At 52.4% G+C, this 11,644-nt stretch overlaps 1 long non-coding RNA gene across 2 annotated transcripts; it reads right to left on the bottom strand.

The window, feature by feature from the left end:
• Positions 1-4,900: 4,900 nt before the first annotated feature.
• Positions 4,901-9,410, bottom strand: LOC141574862 (uncharacterized). 2 transcript variants are annotated; one of them, XR_012501989.1, is made up of 6 exons: positions 9,153-9,410; positions 7,785-7,938; positions 6,785-6,843; positions 5,799-5,927; positions 5,460-5,543; positions 4,901-5,319 (listed from the first exon to the last, which is right to left on the bottom strand). It is a non-coding gene; the product is annotated as an uncharacterized LOC141574862 (long non-coding RNA). The 2 variants fall into 2 exon arrangements; XR_012501990.1 differs by lacking the exon at positions 9,153-9,410 and adding an exon at positions 9,002-9,124.
• Between the last annotated feature and the right edge of the window lie 2,234 nt (positions 9,411-11,644).

Below are 11,644 nucleotides of genomic sequence, written 5' to 3'. Positions count from 1 at the left end.
CAGCACACGGGCAAACTAGCGCCGTCCCAACAGCCAGCTGCTCTGGGCGGGACGGCCCTCCCCGCCACCTTCCACAGCTCCACGCAAGCTTGCCCGGCGCGGACCAGGAACACGGAGATTGGACGGAAGTGAAGAGCTCATTCTCCACACGAGCAAGCAGAGCCGCACCAGGGTCACCGCTCTGCCTGCAGGGCTCTGCATGCAGGACCCTGCCAGGCCCTCTATGACTCCTCCTCACAAAGGGCACTCTTCCGCCCCGCAGGGGCGGCCCCTGGGCACAAAGAGCCCTGGGGAGCTGGGCATCACGGAGTCCTGCGGCGGAGGTGGCCAAGGGCTCCTGAGGGGACAAGGCTGTCCTCAGAAGGGACTCAGTCTCCGCTACAATCATCCCTATCCTCAGGGACGTCTGGAATTTACTTTCGCTTCGGAATGCACCCTAACTGCGTGCTACGGGAGAGTGACGTGGGGAGTCTCAACCCCACACCTGACACCAAAGGGACTGTACCAGCTCTTGCGCAAAACCCCACGGTGTGCCATGAGACTGACGAGCAGCTCTGACAGCTTCCAGGGCAGGCACGACACGGCGAAGGGTGGGGGACAAACACAACGTACGCACTCTGGTGCGCATCGGAATTCCCCCACAGGGAAGGAGGCATTTTCACGGCGGGCTCTTTCCCTTCCAGCCTCTATTCCCTACTACAAACGCACCATCTCCGAGAGCCAGGCTTTTCTGTCCAGACTACAACTGGAGGCAGCGGCCAAGACACACTTACGTCCCGAGAAAAGACAGTGACGGGCTGTGACTTTTACCACACCCAGGAAGACTCAAAATTCCACAAAGCACACCGTACAAAGCTGGAGGGAGGGCTTTGCCCCTTTTCCAGTTACCAGGATCTGAATGGACATTCTAAACAGGAGAATCACCTGGCCTGAGCCGGGAAAACAGTCAAAAGAACGACGACACAGAAATCCGTCTCAGTGACCCAGGAGCAACCCCAGGTGCAGGAGTTCAGGAAGGAGTCAGCCGAGCCAGGAGAAGTCAGTGTGGAGCGAGGGCTCACACTCCTCACGCTGTTTCGAGAAACCCACAGTCAAATTCTGCGGGCTCCGGCTCCTAAGCACTCCCTCATGGCTCCTGCAGGCACCAGCCAAGGCAACGGGCTCCCGGGAGAAGCAGCCCACTGGCTCCTGGGCAAGAGTTTTGAGTCTGAAAAAGGCAGCGACACGCCACGCCAGACCCGTCACAGGACACACAGTCTGCAGACGAGGCCAGGAACGGCTGCCGGGAGAACGGGAAGATCACCTTTCCCAGGACGAGGTCCAAAAGAGCATGACCACCCCAATTACTTGGGCCTCCGGGGCCGCCGCAGGTGGGAGGGAACTGCCGGGCCACACCGGAGCCGCGACAGGTCCCGCGTCGGCTAAAAACCACAGAAAAGTTTGGAGGATTAGGCTTTCCAGTGAAGACACTTCTGAAGCGATACAAAACCTTTGAGCCTTCCTTCATTCTTCCTTTCACGTATCACACTCGTTTCTTGGAGGAACTGGATACTGACCCCAGGAACTCCTGCATGCTAAGCCCGCATTATTTCTACTGCTGAGCTACATATACCCTTCCCCACAGAGCAAACTAGTTTGTAGGCACAGAGAACAAGAAATGCCAGCCACGTTCACTAACTTACCCAGTGTATAATAAGCTCCGTGTGCTCCACCAACAGAGGTCAGTGTTTTATGATCCGTCAGCTCCTGCGGAGCCACTTCTGCAGTCCCAGTAGCATACTCCGGTTTTGTAATTTCGGGCTTAGTCACCCCTTCTTAGGAACATAAAGCAAGATAAATCAGGAACCGAGTTTCATATCATGAGCATACGCTTAGACAGTCAGGTAGACAACAGTAATTTACCGAAGCTATCAGAACATAAGCCCTATCCTGGGAGAAGCTGGAGGTACAAGTAAAAGGCAGATTCTACTCTCTGTTCTGCCAGAGGCACAGGATCCATGAAAACATATCAGCACAGAAAAGTTTCAACATCTCTACAAATGCGGTGAACTGGTACAGTAACGCCACAAAGGACAGGAGAGTCCGCTGCACGTGGATAGCTCAGGGAATGCTGGGAAGATCGCACTGTTTCGTAAAAGAGAGATCCACTGCAGAGGGGGGATGTGGAGGGGCTTTGGGGAAGGGCAGCATGAGTAAAAGGAGCAGGTGGGAAACAGCGTGAGGCATTAAGGAAACTAGACCACTGTTACTGGCGGTGGAAGGGGAAGACAAAACATGCTGCCTTGAAAATGAAACATCACTTAATTAATTTCAAGTGAGGACGGCTAAAACAAGAACCAACTCCAAGATACACCTAACTTTCCCAGGGATGAATTTCTTTTCAATATCCTCTAATAAACTGTAAGGGAAAGACTATGAAAAAAAGAATGCCCACACAGACACTGGTTTCAATAGGTGAGTCTGGAAAATGAACACAAGTGCATTATCCAGTCCTACGGCATTAAACACAGAATCACATCCTAAACTGTAAGTTAAAAGCATAATTCAATAAATATCATCAGCAGATGCAAACGTGAAAATGCACACTGACCCCAACCCCCGGTTAATGTCTCAGAATCCCCTGGTACATATATAGTCACACAAGGACATTAACAACAAGAGACTGTACCTCATCCCAGGAAGATTCTCTTCCTCTCTCTCCTGTAAAGTGGCGCACTGGCACACCATCTGTAAAATGTAGTTACAGGTACATTAATGAGAATATTCACGATTGTTTATGAAACAAACATGTGCGTCTATCTCCGTTCGTGGATGTGTCAAAGCAAAAGTGGCAGAAAAGACTTTCAAAGAGTTAAAGCATTTTCTGAAAAAAATGCTTAAGTCATTGTTGGGATATATTTCAAAATAAGTAGTAAGAAGAAAACACGTAAAAAGAATGGATATGGAAGTTGGGTTTGCGCACTATGTATTTCTAACATTTGAAGTTTGCTCTTGTTTTTGTTTTTTCTTTTCTTCTGTTTTTAAATGGAGGTACCGGGAATGAGCACACTGAATTCGGCATGCTAAGCAAGCATTCTATTTACCACTAACCTATGTCCTTCCCCGAGTCAACTAGCTTCTCGGCATAGATAAAATAAAATACAAAACACTCTTTCACGGTTCACAGCCTTACAAAACATGTTAGTTTGCTGAAGCGCAAAAGATCTTTGAGGCCTTCCTCCCCGTATCACACTAAGTCTCACATCAGAAAGAGTGGGAGACAGGTCTCAGGACCCTTGACTGAAGAGACCACAGGCCCCGTGTTCGGGTGTTTCTTCCATAACCGATCATCGGCTGTGGAATGTCAGGGCTCCACTCGCTGCAGACAGTGTCAGGGGCGGGCTTGTCCTCCAGGGAGCCCGGAACGTGGTGTCTGTTGAAGGACCGTGTGCAGAACCGACACGTCTGCCCTCCGTCAGAGGACCCTCTTTCCCTCTACAACAGACACCTCCCTCCCCAAGGCAGGACGGGGAAGACGCGGTCCATCAATTGCGTCTGCTAAGGGACCAGAGAGACAAGGCCGTGAGCCCAGTCACGGCAGCCCGTGCCCGAGGAAGCCCCGGAGAGCGATCTGCCCTTCTTCTGCAGTGACTCCAGGAAGAAACAGAGGACTATGCTTTCCTCTTACCGAGCGGAGCAGCTGGCGGTGCGGTGCGAGTTTGCACAGTGCACAAAGGGGGACCAGGTGCAGCTGCCCAGCTGGGCGACGACGGGCCGCACCCGGGGCAGGCCACGCAGGCTGGTCCTCGGAAAGGTTGGGGCCCTCCGGCCCACGGGGTTACCTGCAGGACAGAAGGGAGGGCTGGGTTACATGACAGACAAAAGCGCCAACACCGACAAGAGCCGAAACCCAACGCAGCAGCCGTCGGCACCGGGCACCCTCCCCTCCACCGGGTCCCCAGAGAGCAGTACGTTGCCACAAGCTCCGCCCAGCACTCTTGGGCCTGCCTGCAGCCTGGGCCGCCCAGTGGGAAGCGGGGATACGACCCTGAAGCCGCACGTCGCTGCCGCCGCTGTATCCAAGTGGAGGAAGCCAAAGGTCCTCCTGCACGAGAGGCTGCACACAAAGATTCCAGCACACGGGCAAAGTAGCGCCTTCCCAACAGCCAGCCGCTATGGGCGGGACGGCCCTCCCCGCAACCTTCCACAGCTCCACGCAAGCTTGCCAGGAGTGGACCAGGAACACGGAGATTGGACGGAAGTGAAGAGCTCATTCTCCACACGAGCAAGCAGAGCCGCACCAGGGTCACCGCTCTGCCGGCAGGGCTCTGCCTGCAGGCCACTGCCAGGCCCTCTCTGACCCCTACTCACAAAGGGCCTTTCTCCGCCCCGCAGGGGCTGCCCCTGGGCGCAAAGAGCCCTGGGGACCTGGGCATTACGGAGTCCTGCGGCGGATCTTGCCAAGGGCTCCTGAGGGGACAAGGCTGTCCTCAGAAGGGACTCAGGCTCCGCTACAATCATCCCTATCCTCAGGGACGTCTGGATTTTACGTTCGCTACGGAACGCACCCTACATGCATGCTACGGGAGAGTGACGTGGGGAGTCTCAACCCCACACCTGACACCAAAGGGACTGTAACAGCTCTTGCGCAAAACCCCACGGTGTGCCATGAGACCGACGAGAAGCTTTGAAAGCTTCCAGGGCAGGCCCGACCCGGCGCAGGGTGGGGGACAAACACAACGTACGCACTCTGGTGCGCATCGGAATTCCCCCGCAGGGAAGGAGGCATTTTCACGGCGGGCTCTTTCCCTTCCAGCCTCTATTCCCTACTACAAACGCACCATCTCCGAGAGCCAGGCTTTTCTGTCCAGACTAAAACTGGAGGCAGCGGCCAAGACACACTTACCTCCCGAGAAAAGACAGTGACGGGCTGTGACGTTTACCACACCCAGGAAGACTCAAAGTTGCACAAAGCACACCGTACAAAGCTGGAGGGAGGGCTTTGCTCCTTTTCCAGTTACCAGGATCTGAATGGACATTCTAAACAGGAGAATCACCTGGCCTGAGCCGGGAAACCAGTCAAAAGTACGACGACACAGAAATCCGTCTCAGTGACCCAGGAGCAACCCCAGGTGCAGGATGTCAGAAAGGAGTCAGCCGAGCCAGGAGAAGTCAATGTGGAGCCAGGGCTCATCCTCCTCACGGTGTTTCGAGAAACCCACAGTCAAAGTCTGCGGGCCCCAGCTCCTAAGCACTCCCTCATGGCTCCTGCAGGCACCAGCCAAGGCGTCGGTCTCCCGGAAGAAGCAGCCCACTGGCTCCTGGGCAAGAGTTTTGAGTCTGAAAAAGGCAGCGACACGCAACGCCAGACCCGTCACAGGACACACAGTCTGCAGACGAGGCCAGGAACGGCTGCCGGGAGAACGGGATGATCACCTTTCCCAGGACGAGGACCTACATAGCAAGACCACCCCACTTACCTGGACCTCCGGGGCCGCCGCAGGTGGGCGGGCGCTTACGGGTCACACCGGAGCCGCGCCAGGTCCAGCGTCGGCTAAAAACCACTGAAAAGGATGGAGGATTAGGCTTTCCTGCGAAGACACTTCTGAAGTGAAACAAAACTTTTGCGCCTTCCTTCCTTCCTTCCTTCCTTCCACGTATCACACTCGTTTCTTGGAGGAACTGGATACTGACCCCGGGAACTCCTGCATGCTAAGCCCGCATTCTCTCTACTGCTGAGCTACATATACCCTTCCCCCAGAACACACGAGTTTCTAGGCACAGAAAACAAGAAATGCCAGCCACGTTCACTAACTTACCCAGTGTATAATAAGCTCCGTGTGCTCCACCAACAGAGGTCAGTGGTTTATGATCCATCAGCTCCTGCGGAGCCACTTCTACAGTCCCAGTAGCATACTCAGGTTTTGTAATTTCGGGATTAGTCGCACCTTAATAGGAACACAAAGCAAGATAATTCAGGAACCGAGCTTCATATAATGTGCATACGCTTAGTCAGTCAGGTAGACATTAGTTATTTACTGAAGCTATCAGAACATAAGTCCTATCCTGGGAGAAGCTGGCGGTACAAGTAAAAGGCAGATTCTCCTCTCTGTTCTGCCAGAGGCACAGGATCCATGAAAACAAATCAGCACAGAAATGTTTCAACAGCTCTACAACTGAGGTGAACGGGTACAGTAAAACCACAAAGGACAGGAGAGTCCGCTGCACCTGGATAGCTCAGGGATTGCTGGCAAGATCGCACTGTTTCGTAAAAGAGAGACCCAGTGCAGAGGGTTGATGTGGAGGGGCTTTGGGGAAGGGCAGCCTGAGTAAAAGGAGCAGGTGGGAAACAGCGTAAGGCATTAAGGAAACTAGACCACTGTTACAGGCGGTGGAATGGGAAGACAAAACATGCTGCCTTGAAAATGAAATATCCCTTAATTAATTTCAAGTGAGGACGGCTAAAACAAGAACCAACTCCAAGATACACCTAACTTTCCCAGGGATGAATTTCTTTTCAATATCCTCTAATAAACTGTAAGGGAAAGACCCTGAAAAAAAGAATGCCCACACAGACACTGGTTTCACTAGGTGAGTCTGGGAAATGAACACAAGTGCATTATCCAGTCCTACGGCATTAAGCACAGAATCACATCCTAAACTGTAAGTTAAAAGCATAAGTCAAAAATTCTCATCAGCAGATGCAAACGTGAAAATGCACACTCACACCAACCCCCGGTTTATGTCTCAGAATCCCCTGGTACTTATATAGTCACACAAGGACATTAACAACAAGAGACTGTACCTCATCCCAGGAAGATTCTCTTCCTCTCTCTTCTGTAAAGTGGCGCACTGACACACCATCTGTAAAATGTAGTTACAGGTTCATTAATGAGAATATTCACGAATGTATATTCAAACAACCATGTGCGTCTATCTCCGTTCGTGGATGTGTCAAAACAAAAGTGGCAGAAAAGACTTTCAAAGAGTTAGAGCATTTTCTGAAAAAAATGCTTAAGTCACGGTTGGGAAATATTTCAAACCAAGTAGTAAGAGGAAAACACGTAAAAAGAATGGATATGGAATTTGGGTTTGCGCACTATGTATTTCTAATATTTGAAATTTGCTCTTGTTTTTGTTTTTTCTTTTCTTCTGTTTTTAAATGGAGGTACCGGGAATGAGCACACGGAATTCGGCATGCTAATCAAGTATTCTATTTACCACTAACCTATGTCCTTCCCCGAGTCAACTAGCTTCTCGGCATAGATAAAATAAAATACAAAACACTCTTTCACGGTTCACTGCCTTACAAAACATGTTAGTTTGCTGAAGCGCAAAAGAACTTTGAGGCCTTCTTCCCCATATCACACTAAGTCTCACATCAGACCGAGTGGGAGACAGGTCTCAGGACCCTTGACTGAACAGAACACAGGCCCCGGGTTCAGGTGTTTCTTCCATAACCGATCATCGGCTGTGGAAGTTAAGGGCTCCACTCGCTGCAGACAGTGACAGGGGCGGTCTTGTCCTCCAGGGAGCCCGGAACGTGGTGTCTGTTGAAGGACCGTCTGCAGAACCGACACGTCTGCCTTCCGTCAGAGGACCCTCTTTCCCTCTACAACAGACACCTCCCTCCCCAGGGCAGGAATGGGAAGAAGCGGTCCATCAAGTGCGTCTGCTAAGGGACCAGAGAGACACGGCCGTGAGCACAGTCACGGCCGCCCGTGCACGGGGAAGCCCCGGAGAGCGATGTGCACTTCTTCTGCAGTGAGTCCAGGAAGAAACAGAGAACTATGCTTTCCTCTTACCGAGTGGAGAAGCTGGCGGTGGGGTGCGAGGTTGCAAAGTGCACCGAGGTGGACCAAGTGCAGGTTCCCAGCTGGGCGACGATGGGCCGCACCCGGGTCAGGCCACGCAGGCTGGTCCTCGGAAAGGTTGGGGCCCTCCGGCCCACGGGGTGACCTGCAGGACAGAAGGGAGGGCTGGGTTGGATGACGGATAAAAGCACCAACACCGTAAACAGACGAAACCCAATGCAGCAGCCGTCGGCACCGGGCACCCTCCCCTCCACCGGGTGCCCAGAGAGCAGCACGGTGCCACAAGTTCCACCCAGCAATCTGGGGCCTGCCTGAAACCTGGGCCGCACAGAGGTCACGGGGATACGACCCTGAAGCCGCACGTCGCCGCCGCCACTGTCTACAAGTGGAGGAAGCCAAGGGTCCTCTTGCCCGAGAGGCTGCACCAAGAGCTTTCAGCGCACGGGCAAACTAGCGCCTTCCCAACAGCCAGCCGCTCTGGGCGGGACGGCCCTCCCCGCCACCTCCCACAGCTCCACGCAAGCTTGCTCGGGGTGGACCAGGAACACGGAGATGGGACGGAAGTGAAGAGCTCATTCTCCACACGAGGAATCAGAGCCGAACCAGGGTCACCGCTCTGCCTGCAGGGTTCTGCTTGCAGGACCCTGCCAGGCCCTCTCAGCACCCCCCTCACCAAGGGCCATCCTCCGCCCCACAGGGGCTGCCTCTGGGCACAAAGAGCCTTGAGGAGCTGGGCATCACGGAGTCCTGCGGTGGAGCTGGCCAAGGGCTCCTGAGGGGACAAGGCTGTCCTCAGAAGGGACTCAGGCTCCGCTACAATCATCCATATATTCAGGGACGTCTGGATTTTACGTTCGCTACGGAACGCACCCAACCTGCGTGCTACGGGAGAGTGTCGTGGGGAGTCTCAACCCCACACCTGACACCAAAGGGACTGTACCAGCTCGTGCGCAAAACCCCACGGTGTGCCATGAGACCGACGAGCAGCTCTGACAGCTTCAAGGGCAGGCCCGACCCGGCGCAGGGTGGGGGACAAACACAACGTACGCACTCTGGTGCGCATCGGAATTCCCCCGCAGGGAAGGAGGCATTTTCACGGCGGGCTCTTTCCCTTCCAGCCTCTATTCCCTACTACAAACGCACCATCTCCGAGAGCCAGGCTTTTCTGCCCAGACTACAACTGGAGGCAGCGGCCAAGACACACTTACCTCCCGAGAAAAGACAGTGACGGGCTGTGACGTTTACCACACCCAGGAAGACTCAAAGTTGCACAAAGCACACCGTACAAAGCTGGAGGGAGGGCTTTGCTCCTTTTCCAGTTACCAGGATCTGAATGGACATTCTAAACAGGAGAATCACCTGGCCTGAGCCGGGAAACCAGTCAAAAGTACGACGACACAGAAATCCGTCTCAGTGACCCAGGAGCAACCCCAGGTGCAGGATGTCAGGAAGGAGTCAGCCGAGCCAGGAGAAGTCAATGTGGAGCCAGGGCTCATCCTCCTCACGGTGTTTCGAGAAACTCACAGTCAAAGTCTGCGGGCCCCAGCTCCTAAGCACTCCCTCATGGCTCCTGCAGGCACCAGCCAAGGCGTCGGTCTCCCGGAAGAAGCAGCCCACTGGCTCCTGGGCAAGAGTTTTGAGTCTGAAAAAGGCAGCGACACGCAACGCCAGACCCGTCACAGGACACACAGTCTGCAGACGAGGCCAGGAACGGCTGCCGGGAGAACGGGATGATCACCTTTCCCAGGACGAGGACCTACATAGCAAGACCACCCCACTTACCTGGGCCTCCGGGGCCGCCGCAGGTGGGCGGGCGCTTACGGGCCACACCGGAGCCGCGCCAGGTCCAGCGTCGGCTAAAAATCACTGAAAAGGATGGAGGATTAGGCTTTCCTGCGAAGACACTTCTGAAGCGAAACAAAACTTTTGCGCCTTCCTTCCTTCCTTCCTTCCTTCCACATATCACACTCGTTTCTTGGAGGAACTGGATACTGACCCCGGGAACTCCTGCATGCTAAGCCCGCATTCTCTCTACTGCTGAGCTCCATATACCCTTCCCCCAGAACACACGAGTTTCTAGGCACAGAAAACAAGAAATGCCAGCCACGTTCACTAACTTACCCAGTGTATAATAAGCTCCGTGTGCTCCACCAACAGAGGTCAGTGGTTTATGATCCATCAGCTCCTGCGGAGCCACTTCTACAGTCCCAGTAGCATACTCAGGTTTTGTAATTTCGGGATTAGTCGCACCTTAATAGGAACACAAAGCAAGATAATTCAGGAACCGAGCTTCATATAATGTGCATACGCTTAGTCAGTCAGGTAGACATTAGTTATTTACTGAAGCTATCAGAACATAAGTCCTATCCTGGGAGAAGCTGGCGGTACAAGTAAAAGGCAGATTCTCCTCTCTGTTCTGCCAGAGGCACAGGATCCATGAAAACAAATCAGCACAGAAATGTTTCAACAGCTCTACAACTGAGGTGAACGGGTACAGTAAAACCACAAAGGACAGGAGAGTCCGCTGCACCTGGATAGCTCAGGGATTGCTGGCAAGATCGCACTGTTTCGTAAAAGAGAGACCCAGTGCAGAGGGTTGATGTGGAGGGGCTTTGGGGAAGGGCAGCCTGAGTAAAAGGAGCAGGTGGGAAACAGCGTAAGGCATTAAGGAAACTAGACCACTGTTACAGGCGGTGGAATGGGAAGACAAAACATGCTGCCTTGAAAATGAAATATCCCTTAATTAATTTCAAGTGAGGACGGCTAAAACAAGAACCAACTCCAAGATACACCTAACTTTCCCAGGGATGAATTTCTTTTCAATATCCTCTAATAAACTGTAAGGGAAAGACCCTGAAAAAAAGAATGCCCACACAGACACTGGTTTCACTAGGTGAGTCTGGGAAATGAACACAAGTGCATTATCCAGTCCTACGGCATTAAGCACAGAATCACATCCTAAACTGTAAGTTAAAAGCATAAGTCAAAAATTCTCATCAGCAGATGCAAACGTGAAAATGCACACTCACACCAACCCCCGGTTTATGTCTCAGAATCCCCTGGTAATTATATAGTCACACAAGGACATTAACAACAAGAGACTGTACCTCATCCCAGGAAGATTCTCTTCCTCTCTCTTCTGTAAAGTGGCGCACTGACACACCATCTGTAAAATGTAGTTACAGGTTCATTAATGAGAATATTCACGAATGTATATTCAAACAACCATGTGCGTCTATCTCCGTTCGTGGATGTGTCAAAAAAGAAGTGGCAGAAAAGACTTTCAAAGAGTTAGAGCATTTTCTGAAAAAAATGCTTAAGTCACGGTTGGGAAATATTTCAAACCAAGTAGTAAGAGGAAAACACGTAAAAAGAATGGATATGGAATTTGGGTTTGCGCACTATGTATTTCTAATATTTGAAATTTGCTCTTGTTTTTGTTTTTTCTTTTCTTCTGTTTTTAAATGGAGGTACCGGGAATGAGCACACGGAATTCGGCATGCTAATCAAGTATTCTATTTACCACTAACCTATGTCCTTCCCCGAGTCAACTAGCTTCTCGGCATAGATAAAATAAAATACAAAACACTCTTTCACGGTTCACTGCCTTACAAAACATGTTAGTTTGCTGAAGCGCAAAAGATCTTTGAGTCCTTCCTCCCCGTATCACACTAAGTCTCACATCAGACCGAGTGGGAGACAGGTCTCAGGACCCTTGACTGAAGAGAACACAGGCCCCGGGTTCAGGTGTTTCTTCCATAACCGATCATCGGCTGTGGAAGTTAAGGGCTCCACTCGCTGCAGACAGTGACAGGGGCGGTCTTGTCCTCCAGGGAGCCCGGAACGTGGTG

The sequence above is a fragment of the Camelus bactrianus genome, chromosome 23, assembly GCF_048773025.1.
Source record: "Camelus bactrianus isolate YW-2024 breed Bactrian camel chromosome 23, ASM4877302v1, whole genome shotgun sequence".
Lineage (NCBI taxonomy): Eukaryota > Metazoa > Chordata > Mammalia > Artiodactyla > Camelidae > Camelus > Camelus bactrianus.
This window is presented reverse-complemented; position numbering and strand designations above follow the sequence as displayed.